The sequence below is a fragment of the Mustelus asterias genome, unplaced genomic scaffold (assembly GCF_964213995.1).
Source record: "Mustelus asterias unplaced genomic scaffold, sMusAst1.hap1.1 HAP1_SCAFFOLD_193, whole genome shotgun sequence".
In the NCBI taxonomy this organism is placed as follows: Eukaryota; Metazoa; Chordata; class Chondrichthyes; order Carcharhiniformes; family Triakidae; genus Mustelus; species Mustelus asterias.
The window spans coordinates 648,461-670,793 of NW_027590186.1; the positions used below are offsets into that span (position 1 = coordinate 648,461).

The 22,333-nt window shown below is 42.5% G+C and overlaps 1 pseudogene; it reads right to left on the reverse strand.

Annotated features, from left to right (window-relative positions):
- Positions 1–3,380: 3,380 nt before the first annotated feature.
- Positions 3,381–22,064, reverse strand: LOC144485389 (Ig heavy chain V region pseudogene; annotated as a pseudogene).
- Between the last annotated feature and the right edge of the window lie 269 nt (positions 22,065–22,333).

Below are 22,333 nucleotides of genomic sequence, written 5' to 3' on the forward strand. Positions count from 1 at the left end.
TATTTCCTATAACGGCCTGACATTTTGAAATCTATAAAACTGCTTCCGAGAATTAATAATTTAGACCATCCATATAATTTAACTGCTTAATTATTTGTTTAATTAAAGAAGATCTGAATTAAATAGTGCAAAACACAATGAGGACAATTGATTCAAATCCTCTGCAACACTGAAACATGATGCACAATACAAGTCCAGACATTTTCTTCAGTATAATATTGATAAGAATTAAACATCAGGTTAATATAGGATCAATTATTCTATTCTGTCATTTGTGCAACACATTGTTCTATCCTGTGCTCAGCAGTAATGGGAGACAGGATGCTATTATTAAGTGCAGAGCAAACGTTATTTTTATAATACTTATAATATAAATATAATATTTTTATACAAATTAATCTTTTTGAATTTCAAGTATTAACTTCTCAATCTCTAGCCAGTTTCTGGTCACACCTTACGACAATTCAAACACGATTATGTGAACAATTACTTGAGTGGTAGTGAATTCCATCTGTCAGATAACTCTGTTCAATCTGTCAAATTTATTCAACCTCTTTGATTTTAATTGCTCAATGGTCAAATTACAACGACAAAAAACAATAACTCATTTTAAATTGAACATATTAATTTCAAAACTCCCTTCGACTTTTAACTATCTCTCCCTGTCTGTCGCAAATCTGGAAAACTGGGCAAAAATGTAATTTTTCTGAAAATGAGCGCATCAAATATAACAGATTCAGGGCAGTGTAATGCCCCTAACAGCGATACAGTGTCACAGTAAGAATTGTAATTCATATTTTATTTTAACATGTAAGCATCAGTTAACATGAAGAAAATGCTCTAACATATATTTATTTTATTTTTCTGAAACCTGTTTGTTTTATCCCGACAAGAATTTTCAAAGGCAGTTTCTTTATTCATTTAGCCAGAAAACATGTAACCGCTCAGTATCACTGAGATTTAAAAAATACAGAAACAATTGAAAAACGCCAAACCATTTCACAAATTTTAAGATTAGATTAGTGATTAATTATCTCGATATCCAAATACAAATTGCTTGGAAGGAATAATCTGGTTGCGCCTGCACAGGAAGAATGTGAAAACTGCATACATAAATTGCCAAATAGCAATGTCTTATTCCCCAAAACTCGTATTCCAGTGAATGCGGACTTAATCAGGGAGGTAACGATTAATGCAAAATATCTTGTTAAACTGAACGCTGCTTTGGAAACAGCACGTCACTATTGAAACTGTTTCTGGAATTTCACAAAATATTCACGAAACTTTTCTGGTCATGTTAATTGAGTGCGTAGCACAGCAGAACTATTAACGGTGATTAATGCTCAATTATATTAATGTAAAATAATCTTTGGTGTCACTATGGAGTTATATTACCGATTAATAATTGCTTGATTTACATTAATTTTACTCTCAAACTATCAAACTTGTTAATGAGAAGCTTATGATTGCAGCAATGACTTAGTGTCCGAATGAGCGTTGTAAGCCGTGATTTATTTTAATTTGTAAGTGTTATTTAAAATGTATAACAATGCTGTAATATCTTTATTTTATTTTTCCCAAACCTGCCTGTATTCTCCCTGCAAGGATTATCAAACTCATAGTTTGTATTCAGCCAGGAAACGTGTAACCGCTCAATGCCACCGAGTTCAAACAATGCAGAAACATTGCCGAAACGCCAAACCATTTCACACATTTAAACATTCATCTTGACCTCGCCACAGAATCTCCTCAACAGAAATACACCAATGCACATCACTGAGCGAGTGACTCCATTTCACGGAGAAGCAGCTCAATTCCACATTCAACAGAATTAAATGTAACATTGCAAGAAAATCTCAATAACGCATCCAGCAAACCAGCTCCTGACCAAATGTATGAATTATTAAACTGAACAGAAATCTGGAATAATAGCAATAGCATTGCGAGGAGGTGGAGCATGTCCAACCAATTAATGTTGAAACTTTATCAAATTTTTTTCATATTGGGTCATATTTCAAACAGAAGTAAACATATTTAAACATTTGGATGGTAAAAGCTGCAGCCATCATATGCCACCGAGGTTAAACATTGCATGTATCCCAAATCGTGATTGCAGTGGCAAGATTTGTTCTGAACGGAGTAAACCGTGGTTTAGTTTAACCTGCAATTATCATTTAAGATTGAAACAAAAATACAAATTGAATAAAGCCTGCCTGATTTCTGTCTGCAATCATGCGTCAAGCAGTTTAACGCCCGGAGACTGTATTAAATCACAACGCGTGCAACAGCTCAGTGTCGCCGAGTTTAAACAATGCAGAATCGCCGAACTATTTCACAAATTTTACTTACTGGAACTCACCCAGACACACAATCTCCTCACCAGAGATTCACATCACTGAGGGACTAACCCTGTTTCATGCAGAAGTAGTTCAATTCCACAAACACTTCCAACAGAATCAAATGTAGCATTGCAAGAAAATCTCAATTTAAAATCCAGCCAATCCGACGACCACCAAACTAATCAATAATTAAAATGAACAGAAATATGTCATAACAACACCAGCATTTTGACTAAGCGGAACATGATCACTAAATTAATACAGAAAGTTTAACCCATTTTGTTAGTATTGGGTTAAATTTCAAATGCGTGTGCATTGGATGGTACAACCCGCAGCCACTAGATGTCCCCGAGTTTAAGCATTGCAGAAACGCCGGACTGGTAACCAGAAGTTGGGCATTCAAAGTAACCCAGCCACATAATGTCTTGGCAGATAAACACCAAAATACAACTACCAGGGACTGAATCACTCAGCATCACCTTTTGTCAATTAACAGTAGAATTTCATAACCCCATTTTAAGCAGAATCACATGAAACATTGTGAAGATTTTCAGCACAGAATCCAGCAAACCTCATTGCATTGAACAAATTAGTAAAATCCATTAAAAAATATAAAACAAAAACTCAAGTAAAACAGTTACTAAATAATTACATGGTTCTTACCTGCAGTCACCGTCACCATGGTACCTTGTCCCCAGTAATCCCAGTACCACTGATGTATCACAGTAACACATACCCGCACAAAAACTGCACTCACTCTCCAGAACACATTTACTTCCGAACCAGTTTAGAATATATGCAGTACTTTTTCAAAATACAATGAACACAACCTTATCCAAAGTGTCAGATACATTAAAACGAGCGTTATATTCAGGTCTGTCGTTGCTGAAACTTTTAAAAGTATATACAGAGAAAATACCACATCCAATTACATGGGTATGCTTGTTAGGTTTTGTGTTGCAGTTTCGTTCTCTTAGGTTTGTGGGCCGGTTATGAACTCTGCTATTAATATCACATTTAAAACAAGTACTGACCTTCAGGTTACACTGGAAGCTGTTGCATTCCCTCCGGAGCTGTTCTTGTTCGGGTGCAGCCCTGGTTCCTCTCGCTGTGGTGTCTTGAACAGTAATAGATGGCGGTGTCTTCAGCCTTCAGGTTAGTAATTTCCAAAGCGAAGATGCTGTTAGAAGTGTCTTTCGACGGAGTACATCGATTTTGAATTCCAGGCGCGGAGTAATTGCTGGATGAACCGTCGTACTGAAGCAGCCACTCCAGACCCTGTCCGGGAACCTGTCGGATCCACCGCATGTAAGCGCTACCAAGGCTGAAGCCGCTGGTTTTACAGGTCAGTTTCAGGGAGCCTCCCGGACGTCCGGTCTCTGCCTCTGACTGAGTCAACACGACCTGCGTCTAGACACCTGTAAAAATAGATTAAAAACGCCGAGGATTAATTCTGGTGAAGTGATTGCTGACTCTGGAATATTCCAGAGATAGACGAACACTAACAGTTAGAGACTTGGACAATAAAAACTACTCACCGGATAAGAAAGTCAGCAACAAACTGAGAGAAATCGCCGACCTCATCCTTCTGGTAAATTGGGGGAAATGGTTGTGTCAGGAACTCAGTGAACAAACCAGCTCCTCGACTGTTGGATTCCGGTCCCACTGAGCGGCATTTAAATACCCGGCAGCAGGGTGCGGCTTTCGAGGCGCCGCCTGTTGATTCCCTGCTGGAGGCGGCGACTGGATTCGTCCCACCTTCCACACCCCAACAGAATGGACTCCGAGATTTACAGTAGGTTAATATTAAAATTGGCATTTTATTTGTGTCGGGATATTTGTTTGGCTGAATATGTTCATTATATTGTCTCCATTATTTCTGATGGTGATATTGCAGTTCATCATCCTTTATTTAAAAGAAAAAACGAATTCCATTGTAAGTATGGTGCTTTTATTACCACGCCCCTAACAAGAACATACATCTGAAAATGATGAAATAACATTTTCGGAAAATAAAGAGACAATCAGTCTATTTTGCAACAATCCCTGGTCTCTGTCACATTATAATAATAAAGCATAATTTATCAGAATAATTGTTATCGATTTCTGTTACTAAACGTGGGGGATGAACAAAGTGATTCTATTTACAGTGTGGATGGCTATCACTGGATAATTTGGAATTGGAGATGAGAAGAAACTCTCACACAATACAGTTTTTCTCCTTCTATTTGTCAAACTGCACAATCTCGAAGACAGCCCTTTGAAAATAATAAGAATCCCGCCCTCCGGATAATCGAATAGTGAGTTGACAGAGAGACATAAACTTAAATCGAATTTTGACAGAGAAGTTAATTAATGGAACGGACACGGAGATCATTAAAGTTCTCCTTCAGCATCCAAATCATTGCAGCTCACTCTATTGGCCACCAGCTGTCGAACATTCACTGGTGTTGGGAACACAGGATATCAGGACTTTGCGGCACATTACACAAAATTACAAGAATAAATGTTTTATCTTCCATTGAATCAGGTTATGACCTGATCATTTCTCCACTCATTGGCAGCTATGAGAGGAACCCTTCAATAATGGAAATCAGATTATACTGTACAATAGAATAGGGTATTAATCACGTACAAGAGACGCTGCTGTTTAAATGCGATACAGAATTTTCAGAATATTCCAGGAATCCCCGCTGTTCATGTCAGTTTTATGATGTGCTTTTAATATTATTTCGATGCATTTTTGGCCATTGCTCTGATCTCAATTGACTGGGGAATTGGGACCATCAACGTCTCTCTGTCGCATTTTATGAAGTGGTTAATAAACAGACTTTAATTATTGGAATGGCATTTACTTGGAAGTTATACAAATGAAAAAGCATCTGGTCACTTTATTGTTTTGCGATACTATTTACTCACATAATGAACAGGACACTGAATGAAAATATTTGATTTGAATGATTACGATTTAAAATGTGTCTTTCTTTTGCGAATGAAACATTTATTGTTTAAATGTCTGAATCCCATCTTGTCCATTCAGGTTCACGCGAATCTGTCCCACACAGTATTTCGCAGCAATCCAGCCTTCTGCCAAATGCTCAAAGTTATTGACAGGAAGCATCTGGCTTTGTTTGTGCAGTAAATCAAAGATCTCTTTCCTCAGTAGTGACTGCTTGGCTGCAAGCCAACTTAAAACCCTTCACATTGTCAATGGGGCCCATTTGTAAACACATCTACCGAGCAACAGTACTGGAGGCACTTTAATTTTTTTCAGTTGTAAATCTGGATGAGTTTTTCCCATCTCTCATGAAAGGAAAGTTATGCAGGTTCTCCGGCACCCTGTTCGAAACAATGATGATTTTTCCAACACATCATGATATTGTGATGGATGGGTAGAAAGAATTACAGGCAGACTCTGAGAGATGAGTCAGAGTGAGGACACATGTTGTAATACATTAACATGTATGTTTGTGTTTTCTTTCCCTTTACCTTTCCATGGGATGCTTGAGTTGGTGGAAAGACCAGCACTTTTTGCCTGTCCCAAATTCCCTTGAACTGCCTGGTTTTCTAGGCCACCTCTGAAGATATTAAAGAGTCAGCCATTTTGTTGTCCATCGGGAGTCACATCCTTGTGAGTCCAGGTAGCCATGGCAGATTTATTTCATTGGGGAATTAGAGAGGTTCCTATGGTCACCAATAGTATCTATTCCAGATTTATTAATTGAATTCAAATTCCACCAGGGGCAATGGTCCGATTTAAATCCGTGCCCTCACATCATTGTCCTGGGCCTCTGGATCACTGGCCTAAATAAAGTAATATTACGTCACCATCTATGCAAACAATAAATGCATGACTGTGTTGATGCAGGAATGAATGATAGTTGAATGAATGATAGTTGGATGAAGGACAGTTTGATGGCTGAATATTTTGATTGAGGAATCAGTGAATGGATTGATAGATGCATTGGTAGATGGTACTGAAAGATTCTGTTCTACATTCCCATATTTGTGCTTGGCTGCTTCAGAAATTGAAGAAGCTCCTTTATTCCATTTGTGTCAGGCTAATACCTCCAATTCTTCCAGAGTGTCTGGGTGAAATACGTTCCGATTTGCTCGGGAGTTAGCAAGTTGATCCTCACGAAGAGAAGGACATTTTCCTGCGGCTCGGATGGTTCATTTCTCTGCTGATGCTGAATCTTCATACCCAAGATAGAAAGAGGGAACGTGATTAGGTTGAGGAGCAAGGATTGTAGTATTTCAAACATGTGGTTCTATCTGTGCAACAAATCACTCAACATGCCCTCACCCAAATTTGTGAAGGTAACAGGCTGAAAAGTAAATAATCTGGCAACAGAGATATTGTGAAACTCACTGGACAACTACAAGTGTGACCTCATTTCCCAAAACAGAGTCATAAAGAATCGGGATTTAAAGCTTCAGTAACTGCACATGAGGTACAGATAGTTTCATTTATCTCATCTCTTTGAAAATCATCACACACTCCAGTTACGTAGCAGCAGTTTCTGTGTGATGATGAGGTGATTAATTGTTAATAAAGCACAGAGGCTGCGAGAGAGCTGCTCATTATCGTCGGTCTGAATCAATTCCATTTCCCACTGAATTCTGGGACAGATTATATTCCTTGGTGACAAAAAGGCCAATACAATGTCAATAAATGTTCATATCAATAAATCATACGAAGCAAAGTACAATTATATGTTGAATAGAATGAAATACCGAAAACAAACAAAATGCTGGAAAATCTCAGCAAGTCTGACAACCACTGTGGAGACAGAATAGAGCCAACGTTTCGAGTCTGGATGACGCTTCGGCAGAGTATTCCTGATGCGTTGGAGAGATCATCATTGTTTCTAATAATGTGTCAGAGAAGCTGCATAACTTTCCTGTGAAATGGGAATAGTTCAAATCGATACTGTTTAATTATATACACTATTTAGAGTCACACACAAGTTGTATCAATTCAAATACCGATTCCAAATATCATAATCAACTTCTCCATCCGAGCTAACCTAATCAACGCCTCAATCATTAACTATATCCTAAAAAAACTTCCTTCGCACTATCCACCCTCAACATTTCTCAATTTCATCACCCTCTTCAATTTTCTCCAAATAAAAAATGGTCATCCTGACTCAAAACGTTGGCTCTATTCTCTCTCCACAGATGCTATCAGACCCGTTGAGATTTTCCAGCATTTATTATTTTTGTTTCAGTTTCCAGAATTTGCTTTTATCAAAATACTGAATATATTTGGTGAAATAATTGTTTATCTCTATGAATTGATGATAATTGGGGAATTGGAACAAACCCGCCTGGAAATTCCACTCCAATACACTCATAAACATGACTTGGCCATATATTGCCGTTCATTTACTGTCGCTGCGTCGGAATCCAGGAGCACCCTCCCTAACAGCACTGTGGGTGTGCCTACACTGCAGGTTGTGCAGCGGTTCAAGAAGGCGGCTAACCACTAGTTTACTGAATGCAAAGAGCAATGGAGAATAAATGATGGCCATGACAACATCGCCTGCCTTCCATAAAACATAGAACATAGAACATAGAACATTACAGCGCAGAACAGGCCCTTCGGCCCACGATGTTGCACCGACCAGTTAAAAAAAAACTGTGACCCTCCAACCTAAACCAATTTCTTTTCGTCCATGAACCTATCTACGGATCTCTTAAACGCCCCCAAACTAGGCGCATTTACTACTGATGCTGGCAGGGCATTCCAATCCCTCACCACCCTCTGGGTAAAGAACCTACCCCTGACATCGGTTCTATAACTACCCCCCCTCAATTTAAAGCCATGCCCCCTCGTGCTGGATTTCTCCATCAGAGGAAAAAGGCTATCACTATCCACCCTATCTAAACTTCTAATCATCTTATATGTTTCAATAAGATCCCCTCTTAGCCGCCGCCTTTCCAGCGAAAACAATCCCAAATCCCTCAGCCTCTCCTCATAGGATCTCCCCTCCATACCAGGCAACATCCTGGTAAACCTCCTCTGCACCCTCTCCAAAGCCTCCACATCCTTCCTGTAATGTGGGGACCAGAACTGCACACAGTACTCCAAGTGCGGCCGCACCAGAGTTGTGTACAGTTGCAACATAACGCTACGACTCCTAAATTCAATCCCCCTACCAATAAACGCCAAGACACCATATGCCTTCTTAACAACCTTATCTACTTGATTCCCAACTTTCAGGGATCTATGCACACATACACCTAGATCCCTCTGCTCCTCCACACTATTCAAAGTCCTCCCGTTAGCCCTATACTCAACACATCTGTTATTCCTACCAAAGTGAATTACCTCACACTTCTCCGCATTAAACTCCATCCGCCACCTCTCGGCCCAACTTTGCAACCTGTCTAAGTCTTCCTGTAAACTACGACACCCTTCCTCACTGTCTACCACACCACCGACTTTGGTGTCATCAGCAAATTTGCTAATCCACCCAACTATACCCTCATCCAGATCATTAATAAATATTACAAACAGCAGTGGCCCCAAAACAGATCCCTGAGGTACACCACTTGTAACCGCACTCCATGATGAATATTTACTATCAACCACCACCCTCTGTTTCCTATCCGCTAGCCAATTCCTGATCCAATTTCCTAGATCACCCCCAATCCCATACATCTGCATTTTCTGCAGAAGCCTACCATGGTGAACCTTATCAAACGCCTTACTAAAATCCATATATACCACGTCCACTGCCTTGCCCCCATCCACCTCCTTGGTCACTTTCTCAAAAAACTCAATAAGGTTAGTAAGGCACGACCTACCTGCCACAAAACCATGCTGACTATCACCTATCAATTCATTACTCTCCAAATAACTATAAATCCTATCCCTTATAATTTTTTCCAACATCTTGCCGACAACAGAAGTGAGACTCACCGGTCTATAATTCCCGGGGAAGTCTCTGTTCCCCTTCTTAAACAATGGGACAACATTCGCTAACCTCCAATCTTCTGGTACTATACCAGAGCCAACGACGACCTGAAGATCAGAGCCAGAGGCTCTGCAATCACTTCTCTTGCCTCCCAGAGAATCCTTGGATAAATCCCATCCGGACCAGGGGATTTATCTATTTTCAGACCCTCCAGAATATCCTGCACATCCTCCTTATCAACTGTAATACTGTCTATTCTACTCCCTTGCAACCCAGTGTCCTCCTCAGCTATATTCATGTCCCCTTGCGTGAACACCGGAAAGTAATTTTTAATATGCTAATCATTATGAATGATTGAGAACTGCTGAATGAATTATTAAATTGTGAATGAACAACAAAGAACAAAGAACAATACAGCACAGGAACAGGCCCTTCGGCCCTCCAAGCCCGCGCCGCTCCCTGGTCCAAACTAGACCATTCTTTTGTATCCCTCCATTCCCACTCCGTTCATATGGCTGTCTAGATAAGTCTCAAACGTTTCCAGTGTGTCGGCCTCCACCACCTTGCCTGGCAGCGCATTCCAGGCCCCCACCACCCTCTGTGTAAAATATGTCCTTCTGATATCTGTGTTAAACCTCCCCCCCTTCACCTTGAACCTATGACCCCTCGTGAACGTCACCACCGACCTGGGGAAAAGCTTCCCACCGTTCACCCTATCTATGCCGTTCATAATTTTATACACCTCTATTAAGTCTCCCCTCATCCTCCGTCTTTCCAGGGAGAACAACCCCAGTTTACCCAATCTCTCCTCATAACTAAGCCCCTCCATACCAGGCAACATCCTGGTAAACCTCCTCTGTACTCCCTCCAAAGCCTCAACGTCCTTCTGGTAGTGTGCCGACCAGAACTGGACGCAGTATTCCAAATGCGGCCGAACCAACGTTCTATACATCTGCAACATCAGACCCCAACTTTTATACTCTATGCTCCGTCCTATAAAGGCAAGCATGCCATATGCCTTCTTCACCACCTTCTCCACCTGTGACGCCACCTTCAAGGATCTGTGGACTTGCACACCCAGGTCCCTCTGCGTATCTACACCCTTTATGGTTCTGCTCCTCCCTACATTATTTATAGCTCCTCCCTACATTATTTCTACCAAAATGCATCACTTCGCATTCATCAGGATTGAACTCCATCTGCCATTTCTTTGCCCAAATTTCCAGCCTATCTATATCCTTCTGTAGCTTCTGACAAGGCTCCTCACTATCTGCAAGTCCTGCCAATTTTGTGTCGTCCGCAAACTTACTGATCACCCCAGTTACACCTTCTTCCAGATCATTTAAATAAATCACAAACAACAGAGGTCCCAATACAGAGCCCTGCGGAACACCACGAGTCACAGGCCTCCAGCCGGAAAAAAGACCCTTCCACTACCACCCTCTGTCTTCTGTGACCAAGTAAGAAGTTTAACAACACCAGGTTAAAGTCCAACAGGTTTATTTGGTAGCAAAAGCCACACAAGCTTTCGGAGCTGCAAGCCCCTTCTTCAGGTGGACTCACCTGAAGAAGGGGCTTGCAGCTCCGAAAGCTTGTGTGGCTTTTGCTACCAAATAAACCTGTTGGACTTTAACCTGGTGTTGTTAAACTTCTTACTGTGTTCACCCCAGTCCAACGCCGGCATCTCCACATCATGACTTCTGTGACCAAGCCAGTTCTCCACCCATCTAGCCACCTCCCCCTTTATCCCATGAGATCCAACCTTTTTCACCAGCCTACCATGAGGGACTTTGTCAAACGCTTTACTAAAGTCCATATAGACGACATCCACGGCCCTTCCCTCGTCAACCATTCTGGCCACTTCTTCAAAAATCTCCACCAGGTTAGTGAGGCATGACCTCCCTCTCACAAAACCATGCTGACTATCGTTAATGAGTTTATTCCTTTCTAAATGCGCATACATCCTATCTCTAAGAATCTTCTCCGACAACTTTCCCACCATGGACGTCAAGCTCACCGACCTATAATTACCCGGGTTATCCTTCCTTCCCTTCTTAAATAACGGGACCACATTAGCTATCCTCCAATCCTCTGGGACCCCACCTGCATCCAGTGACGAGACAAAGATTTGCGTCAGAGGCCCAGCGATTTCATCTCTCGTCTCCCTGAACAGGCTTGGATAGGTTCCATCAGGCCCTGGGGATTTGTCAGTCTTTATATTCTCGAACAAACCTAACACTTCCTCCTTTGTAATGGAGATTTTCTCCAACGGTTCAAAACTCCCCTCCGAGACACTCCCAGTCAACACATCCCTCTCCTTTGTGAATAGCGACGCAAAGTATTCATTTAGGATCTCCCCTACTTCTTTGGGCTCCAAGCATAATTCCCCACTTTTGTCCCTGAGAGGTCCGATCTTTTCCCTGACAACCATAAGACCATAAGACCATAAGACATAGGAGCGGAAGTAAGGCCATTCGGCCCATCGAGTCCACTCCACCATTCAATCATGGTTGATTTCAACTCCATTTACCCGCTCTCTCCCCATAGCCCTTAATTCCTCGAGAAATCAAGAATTTATCAATTTCTGTCTTGAAGACGCTCAACGTCTCGGCCTCCACAGCCCTCTGTGGCAATGAATTCCACAGACCCACCACTCTCTGGCTGAAGAAATTTCTCCTCATCTCTGTTCTAAAGTGACTCCCTTTTATTCTAAGGCTGTGCCCCCGCGTCCTAGTCTCCCCTGTTAATGGAAACAACTTCCCTACGTCCATCCTATCTAAGCCGTTCATTATCTTGTAAGTTTCTATCAGATCTCCCCTCAACCTCCTAAACTCCAATGAATATAATCCCACGATCCTCAGACGTTCATCGTATGTCAGGCCTACCATTCCTGGGATCATCCGTGTGAATCTCCGCTGGACCCGCTCCAGTGCCAGTATGTCCTTCCTGAGGTGTGGGGCACAAAATTGCTCACAGTACTCCAAATGGGGCCTAACCAGTGCTTTATAAAGCCTCAGAAGTACATCCCTGCTTTTGTATTCCAAGCCTCTTGAGATAAATGACAACATTACATTTGCTTTCTTAATTACGGACTCAACCTGCAAGTTTACCTTTAGAGAATCCTGGACTAGGACTCCCAAGTCCCTTTGCACTTTAGCATTATGAATTTTGTCACCGTTTAGAAAATAGTCCATGCCTCTATTCTTTTTTCCAAAGTGTACGACCTCGCACTTGCCCACGTTGAATTTCATCAGCCACTTCTTGGACCACTCTCCTAAACTGTCTAAATCTTTCTGCAGCCTCCCCACCTCCTCAATACTACCTGCCCCTCCACCTATCTTTGTATCATCGGCAAACTTGGCCAGAATGCTCCCAGTCCCGTCATCTAGATCGTTAATATATAAAGAGAAGAGCTGTGGCCCCAACACTGAACCCTGCGGGACACCACTTGTCACCGGTTGCCATTCTGAGAAAGAACCTTTTATCCCAACTCTCTGCCTTCTGTCTGACAGCCAATCGTCAATCCATGTTAGTACCTTGCCTCGAATACCATGGGCCCTTATTTTACTCAGCAGTCTCCCGTGAGGCACCTTGTCAAAGGCCTTTTGGAAGTCAAGATACATTGTTCCTAATGTATGAATAAAATGCCTTGGGATTCTCCTTAATCCTTAATCCTGTCTGCCAAGAACATTTCGTGACCCCTTTTTGCTCTGCTAATTCCCCGTTTGAGTTCTTTCCTACTTTCTTTGTACTCCTCCAGAGCTCCCTCCGTTTTTAGCTGCCTGGACCTAACATACGCATCTCTTTTCTTTTTGACCAGTCCCTCAATTTCCCTGGTTATCCACGGTTCTCGAATCCTACCCTTCCTATCCTTTTTTACAGGCACATGCCTGTCCTGTATCGTCATTGGATCGTCATTGTTGAAAATAATTACTTTCTTTCTGAACATTTATGACATTCTCCTTATCTGCTGGAAGATTTTAAGTTGTAAGTTTGTTTATTCGTGTTATAAGTAGGCTTACTTTCACACATCAATGAAGTTGCTGTGAAAATCCCCCAGGCGCCACACTCCAGCGCCTGTTCGGGTACATTGAGGGAAAATTTAGCCTGGCCAGTGCATCGAGTCTAGGTAAACTTATCAGTAATTATTACTAACACACTGGACTCTGTCTCAGTTTATATCTGTCTCAGTCCTGTATCAGTAATTATTACTGACGCACTTGTCTCTATCTCAGTTTATCTAATGTTAGGTCCAGTATCATTAATTACTGGGTTCTCTCTCAGTTCACATCGTACAAACTCCTATATCCAGTAAAATTGCACGAGACACTGTCTCGGTTTTCTTTTCCTCGACAATGTCATATATATTTTTAATGTTTCTTTCATGGGATGTGGGTGTTACTGGAAAGAGCAGCATTTGGCCTTTGACCATCCCCGCATGGCACTCGGAAGTAACTTATTTCCGTTTTGTTGGGTCAGGCGAGGTTATATCGCATCTGTATAAGGTGCTGGTGAGGCCACACCTCGAGTACTGTGTACTGTTTTGATCTCCTTACTTGAGAAAGGATATACTGGCATTGGAGGGGGTGCAGAGGAGATTCACTAGGTTGATTCTGGAGTTGAGAGGGTTTGCTTATAAGGAGAGACTGAGTAGACTGGGGCTATACTCATTGGAATTCAGAAGAATGAGTGGAGGTCTTATAGAAACATAGAAGATTATGAAGGAAGTAGACAAGATAGAAGCAGAGAAGTTGCTTCCACTGGCGGGTGAAATTAGAACTCGGGGGCATAGCCTCAAAATAAGGAGAAGCAGATTTAGGACTGAGTTGAGGGGGAATTTCTTCACACAAAGCGTTGTGAATCTGTAGAATGGCCTGCCCAGTAAGCAGTTGAGACTACCTCATTCAATGTCTTTCAGGCAAGGATAGATACATTTTTGAACAGTAACGGAATTAAGGATTATGGTGAGCGGGCGGGTAACTGGAGCTGAGTCCACAAAAAGATCAGCCATGATCTTATTGAATGGCAGAGCAGGCTCGAGGGGCCAAATGGCCTACTCCTGCTCCTAGTTCTTATGTTCTTATGTTCTAGGCCCCTGTGCAGATTAGAATAGAGTCCGTCTCTGTTAATACTTTGTTGGACCAGAACTCAGTTTATATAGCACTAGACACACTCTCTGGTTATGTAATATTTGATCCTGACCCTCCGCATATTTGACTAGACTGTGTCAGTGTCATTCCTGCACTTAGCTATGCCTATGTTTGAATTATATTTACAATACTCCTCGTTATGCAAGAAGAAGAGATAAAATGTTGGGATAAAAACATTGGTGTCTGGCAGGATCCTGAAATGGGCAGTATTGGATCGACAATATTTGGTCAGTGCAAGATTGGAGGGCCGAAGGGCCTGTCCCTTTGCTGTAATTTTCTTTGTTCTTTGTTGACAGTGCATGCTATACAGACAGAGTTGTCCAGCGCAATATAAACTCATTTCTGATCCAGCAGAGTATTAACAGAGACAGACACTATCCACTTCCAATGCAGTCAGCAGAAGTAGATATCAGACATCGCTTCTGCTTTTCCATTGCCCAAGACCTCGTAGAATTCAAATGTTTAGGAGGATGCGGAGAATTGTGCTCCCCCATCCACTTTCCTCGGTACTGGCATTATCCAGTGCAATAAAAACTGAGACCATGTCAAATGCAATATAAACGTGGACAGGGTCAAGTGCAGAAATAAGACTGCATCTAGTTTAATACAAAGAGAGACAGGTCAAAATTAATATAAACAGACACAGCGTCTAATGTAATAAAACAGGGAAAGCATCTCGATTGATATGAGTAGAGGTAGGGTGTAGTGCAATACAAAAATAGATCGGGTCTAGTGCAACATAACCAGAGGCATGGCCTTATATAATATAAGCTGACACAGGGTACATTTACTGTAATATAAAGAGACTTGTTCATTCCCCATGCAATTTGGATAGACGGCCTGCTGCCCCATCAAAACCTCACAGGGCAGGACTAACATGGGGTTAGCTACAGAATGTAAAGCTCACTCTACATTGCCAAATTAAACACTCCCAAGGCAGGAATAGCATGAGTTAGAGACAAAGTAAACCTTCCACGACACGTTCCAAATCAAACATTCCCAGACAGGTGGACTGCCTAGAAACAGAGTGAAGCTCCCTCTACAAAGTCTGCTCAAATTCAATGAAAGCATAAAGACCAGGGACTCTCTTCTCTGTAAAACCTGTTCTGCACTCTTCCTTCAGAGATTCGGGAGGTAGGTTTGAATTGGTGTTAGGTACAGGGGAAACAGCCCTCTACACAGTCCCATAAACAGACCCAGGTCAGGTAAACAGAGATTAAAAACGGATAAAATCTCCCTTTACAAAATCATATCAAACATTCAAAGCGCAGGTACAGTGAGTTAAGATGCAGAGTTAATATTCCTCTACTCTGTCAAGTCAAACATTCCAAGGATAGGGACAGCACAGGCTAAATACAGGAAAAGATCCTTCGGTACTGCCACATCGAATCCTTATCACAAGGTACAACTGAGGTTAGATATGGTGGAAAATGTATCAAACACTCCATAATCATTGCATAGCTCAATAGATCTTTTAGAGTAAAGCTCCCTCGCGGATTTCAGTTCATTGAATTGCATTATTTCATAAGCCTATAACTCTGGCTGAGAGAATACATTGGGCAGACATTGACTCCAATGTTGTAGAGTCAAGCGATGAAACATCTTGGAGAGACAAGACACAGAAACAGACATGAGAAAGACACAGGGAGAGATGAAACACAGGAAATTTCCAGGTACACATTTGCCGTGTCGTTACATTTCGGGATCAGAGGGTTTTTTTCCTAATTCTGAACGTAGATATCATCATATCTTATTTCCTCACATAATTTATGAAGAAATAATGTCAAAAAACAATCATGACTGGAATCCGTTGATTGATTTCCATATTTGTCTCTATTTCTGTGCTGCGTTGGTGGGGAAATATTTGTTGTGTTTTTGTCAGTCAACAATCTAATCTGGGATTTCTATTTCTGTGTATTTACATAAGCAACTCACTGTTTACATCGAAATGTTCATGGCAGCAAAACCAGATAAACCGTCACTTATTGATTAGTTTCAATTTGAAATAGTGGTTATTATAAGAATATTAACAGTTGGTTCAAAATGAATAGAAACCTTTTTAACACACATTACACTAGATGCCATTTAATTAAAATAAAATAATACGTTATATTTGAGAATTTGTTCTGAAAGATCTGATGTCACAATAAATAAAATATCTGTGAACAGGCTGGTATTCCACTGAATGATAATTTGATTGTTGATTTAACTTGCTTCAAGTAGACAAGTTTAAAAAAAACAGATCTGATGTGTGAAATCTTCCTGTCACAAATAGTGATCACACTCACACGGGAAGAATGAAACATCCAGTGTGGTTATCACTTACAGATGCAATTAGCATTGCTGGGTCACAGCGGCAGGGAAGCGGGTTCGATTCCAATCTTGGGTGACTCTCTGTGTGTGGTTTTCACATTCTACCCATGTCCATATGAGTTTCCTCCGGGTGCTCCGGTTTCCTTCCACAATCCAAGGATGTGCAGATTAGGTGGATTGGCTATGATAAATTGCCCCTCATCGTCCATTGATGTGCAACGCAGAATCATAGAATCTCTACATTGCAGAAGCCGATCATTCGGTTCATCAAGTCTGCACCATCTATCCAGCAGAGCATCCTTCCAAAGCCCAAGGTGGATTGGCTATGGTAAATTGTCGCTTAGTGTCCAACGATGCATAGGTTAGCGGGATTCGCCTGTGAATATGTGTGGTTGTCGGGATAGGGTCAAGGCTGGGCCTGGGTAGGATGCTCTGCTGGAGAGCCGCTGCAGACTTGATGGACCGAATGTCCTCCATCTGCACTGTAGGGATTATATCCTGCTATAATCAGGCAGAGGAATGACTATATTCGCATTAATCTCAGCACTTCCAATTTATTACATTTATTTTGGTACAGCTTGCATTTATCGAACGCTTTGCCCGACCTCATGTCGTTCCGATGTTCTTAAAACTCACTGATGTTCATTTGCTGATTTTAGTCACTTCTGAAATGTTGGAAATACAGCAGGTAATTTGCGTAAAACAAGCTCCACACAAACCGAGATGTGATAAATGGCCAGTAAATTTGCGATTTTGTTTGAAGAATGTGCATTAGGGTAGGATATTGAGGAGAACAGCTTGCTCTTCAGAATTATATCAATGAGATTTTGCATCCTGGTTTCGATCTGAAATTTGAATCTGCTTCTCTCTCTCTGCTGATGCCCACTGACCTGCTGAGTAGCATTTGTGTTGCTTTCGTTTTAGATTTACAGAATCTGCAACACTTTACACTTTGTTATTGATCCTCTAGATGTGAACATCACTGACAAAGTCAAATTTAGTTGTCCCTGCTGAGAATGCGGTTGTGAACCATCTTGTTGAAACCTGCCCTCTGGATGATTTTATTATTTGATTTTCCATAGCAGCGTAGATACAACTGACTGGCTTGCTCGGCAATTCCAATAGTGGCTAAGAGTCATTTTCGTCACAGTGGAACTGGAGTCTATGTAGGACAGACAGGGGAAATATAGGAATCTTCGGTTTTCAGTTATTTCCAAAGAGAAGATGTCGTTTGAAGGATAAAATCAAATTACTGCATATTCTGGAATTGAAACCAAAAGAGAAAATGCTGGAAAATCTCATCAGACCTGGCAATATTTGTGAGGAGAGAAAAAATCTGACGTTTCGAGTCCAGATGACCTTTTGACAAAGCTTTGACAAAGGGTCATCTGGACTCGAAAAGTCAGCTCTTCTCTCTCCTTACAGGTGCTGCCAGACTTGCTGAGATTTTCCAGCATTTTCTCTTTCCGTTGTTTGAAGTGTCTTTGGGCTGAGTAAATTGATTCTGAATCCTGGGGCGGAGGAATTGTAGGTTGACCAAGACTATCGTACTGAGTAAGACACTATAAACACTGTTCAGGAACCTGTCGCACCAAGACCAGCCAGTTGCTGCCACTACTGAACGCTTTGGCTTTACAGGTCAGTCTCAAAGATCCTCAGGGACGCCCGGCTTCTGCCTCTGGCTGAGTCAACACAACCTCCGATTCGACACTCGTAAACATGTCTAAAATCCTATGAAAACAAAACGCCACGCACCCCGGACATACTCTCTCACCTTTTTCCCATCGGGAACAAAACCCAAAAATCTGAGGACACGTACAAACCGTCTGGAAAACAACTTCTTTCCTGCTGCAATCAGACTTTTGAATGGACCTACCTCGCATCAAGTTGATCTTTCTCTACACCCTAGCTATGACTGGAACACTACATTATTCACTCTTTCCCTTCCTTCCCTATGTACGTTATGTTCTGACTGTACAATGCGCAAGAAACAATAATCTTCACTGTGTACTAATATGTGCGATAATAATAAATCAAATGAAATGAAATCAAATCAAACATAATATATCAAAACCACCAAGGATTATTCCCGGTGAATTGATTGCTGACACTGGAACATTCCAGAGACAGACGAACACTGAGGCAGTAACAGTGAGATCCATTGTCACGTCTTTGCTAGTCCAAGAGGTGAAATGCATTTGAACATCTGTTATAGAAAATAAACAATTTCACTGTAAATTAAGTGCCTTTATTTCTGCACCCCTTCACAAGGGAATGGACATACACAAGATGAGATTACCTTATCAGGGTCAACACGTCAGTCTGATTTGCAGTAATTCTGTGTCTCTAACATATTGCAGCAAAAATATAATTCATTACAGGAACTATTATCGATTTATGTAACTTAATGCTGGAATGATTGTATTTCAGGTGTGGATAGCTATCACTGTAATTTGGGAGTGGATCGAAGAAGGGAAGAAGTGGCTCAAAACAACCTCAAGTCCCTCAGCCTTTCCTCATAAGACCTTCCCACCAAACCTCTGCACCCTTTCCAATGCATCCACATCCTTCCTATAATGCGGTGACCAGAACTGTACGCAATACTCCAAGTGCGGCCGCACCAGAGTTTTGTACAGCTGCAACATGACCTCCTGGCTCCGAAACTCAATCCCTCTATTCTCGCGAGACAATTAATCCACAAACTCAACTAATGTTCTCAGGACCCGGTTTCGAATCCTGCCATGGCAGATGGTGGAATTTAAATTCAGTAAAAAACATCTGGAATTAAGTAGCTACTTATGACCATGATATCATTGTCGATTGTGTACAAACCTATCTGGTTCATTAATGTCCTTTAGAGAAGCAAATATGCCGTCCTTACCTCATCGAGCCGACATGTGATTGCAGAGCCACAGCAATATGATTGGCTCTCAACCGCAGTTGGCACCTGATCAGGTGGAGGGGCTGAAACCACAAGGGCATCTCAGGGTCGTGACCTGGGGATATGAAGCCAAGTTGGGTCTGAGTGGTTTCTGAGGAAGTTGAAGGGCTGCTTTGTGCTGAGGAGTTCAGTGAGGGGTAAAAGAGACGTGAAAAACCCTGGGTTGGGAAGTTTTGTGTTGGTGCCACATCCCCGGATCGGTGTGCGGTGGCCTCCGCAGGAGAGGCGGGCTGGCCCGACTTGCCTCCTACTCGAGCCCCCGGCTCCCCGCGTGGCCTCTGCTGCTGCCATTCAGGTTGTGCTCGAGGGTCCACTTGTGCCAGCGCGCGTGGTTGGCATGCCCCTCCCCTGCAGCCATGGCAACGCCGCAGACCGTTAACCGTCCCCTCTTTCAAATCTGATTCCGATCCGGGTAAGAACCCGCGCGAGTCCATCAACAAACCACACCCGCTGCAATGCGCATGTGCGACCCCAACCTCCTCAGCATTCTGCGTACACCGCCCATTGGCCCGCCCCCACATCGCCGCCATCTTTGTTAAGGGCACATTGTTTCTTCATCTTCTGTCCAAACGGAGCACGTCTGCCCCACACAAAGATACACATCACTTAATATCAGAGATATTTAAAATATTGTTTTTATCGCCTCAACCGTAACGCCGCATAAAACGTCAATAAAACCGACAGGACCTTGTCTCCTCATTCAGCAACCAAAATCATAGAACATAGAACATTACAGCAGAGTACAGGCCCTTCGGCCCTCGATGTTGCGCCGACCTGAGAAACCAATCTAAAGCCCATCTAACCTACACTATTCCAATATCATCCATATGTTTATCCAATGACCATTTAAATGCCGTTAATGTTGGCGAGTCCAGTACTGTTGCAGGCAGGGCATTCCACGCCCTTACCACTCTTTGAGTGAAGAACATAACTCTGACATCTGTCCTATATCTACCACCCCCCAATTTAAAGCTATGTCCCCTCGTGCTAGCTATCACCATCCGAGGAAAAAGGCTCTCACTATCCACCCTATCTAATCCTCTGATCATCTTATATGCCTCTATTAAGCCTCCTCTTGACCATCTTCTCTCTAACGAAAACAACCTCAAGTCCCTCAGCCTTTCCTCATAAGACCTTCCCACCAAACCTCGGCACCCTTTCCAATGCATCCACATCCTTCCGATAATGTGGTGACCAGAACTGTACGCAATACTCCAAGTGCGGCCGCCCCAGAGTTTTGTACAGCTGCAACATGACCTCCTGGCTCCGAAACTCAATTCCTCTACCAATAAAAGCTAACACTCTGTACGCCTTCTTAACAACCCTATCAACCTGGATGCCACCTTTCAGGGATCTCTGCACATGGACACCGAGATCTCTCTGTTCAGCCACACTACCAAGTATCTTACCATTAGCCCAGTACTCTGTAATCCTGTTACTCCTTCCAAAGTGAATCATCTCACACTTTTCCGCATTGAACTTCATTTGCCACTTCTCAGCCCAGCACTGCAGCTTATCTATGACCCTCTGTAACCTGAACCAACCTTCCGCACTGTCCACAACTCCACCGACCTTATCCACAAATTTACTAACCCATCCTTTTACGCCCTCATCCAGGTCAATAATAAAAATGACAAACAGCAGTGGCCCCAAACAGATCCTTGAGGTACACCACGAGTAACTGAACTCCAGGATGAACATTTCCCATCAACCACCACCCTCTGCTTTCTTACAGCTAGCCAATTCCTGATCCAAACCACTAAATCACCCTCAATCCCATGCCTCTGTATCTTCTGCAATAGATTACCGTGGGGAACCTTATGAAACGCTTTACTGAAATCCATATACACTACATCAACTGCTTTACCCTCATCCACCTCTTTGGTCACCTTCTCAAAGAACTCAATAAGTTTTGTGAGGCACGACTTACCTTTCACAAAACCATGTTGACCATCCCTCATCAAATTATTCCTTTCTAGATGATTATAAATCCTATCTCTTATAATACTTTCCAAAACTTTGCCCACAAAATCATAAGAATCCATTGTTAATAGGTTTCTCCACAGATGCCGCCAGGTCTGCTGAGTTTATCCAGTATTTTCAGTTTAAATTTCCCAATTCCAACATCCGCAATATTTTACTTTTCATTCCGGGTGGAACAGTGGTTAGCGCTGCTGCCTTACACTGCTCGGGACCTGGGTTTGATTCTTGCCTTGGATGACTGCCTGTGCGGAGTCCACCCACTGTGGTTGACAGGACTCTTGACCGTGTCCAACCCATCCCCCAGGCCACTGCTCGCACCCCCTCCCCTCCCTCCCAGAAAGAGGACAGGGTTCCGCTTGTCCTCACTTTTTACCAGACCAGCCTCTGTGTTCAAAGTATCATCCTCCGCCATTGCTGCCAACTCCAGTATGAAGCCACTCCGCAACACATCATTACCTCACCCCCCACACCCATCAGCATTCCACAAGGAAAGTTCTCTCTGGGACACGCTGGTCCACGCCTCCATCCCACCCAACATCCCATCCCATGCCCACAGCATCTTCCCGTGCAATGGTAGAAGGTGCAACACCTGTCCCTTTACCTCCTCCCTGCTCAGCATCCCAGGTCCTAAACACCCCTTTCAGGTGAAGCAGCGCTTCACATGCATCTCCTTCAATCTGG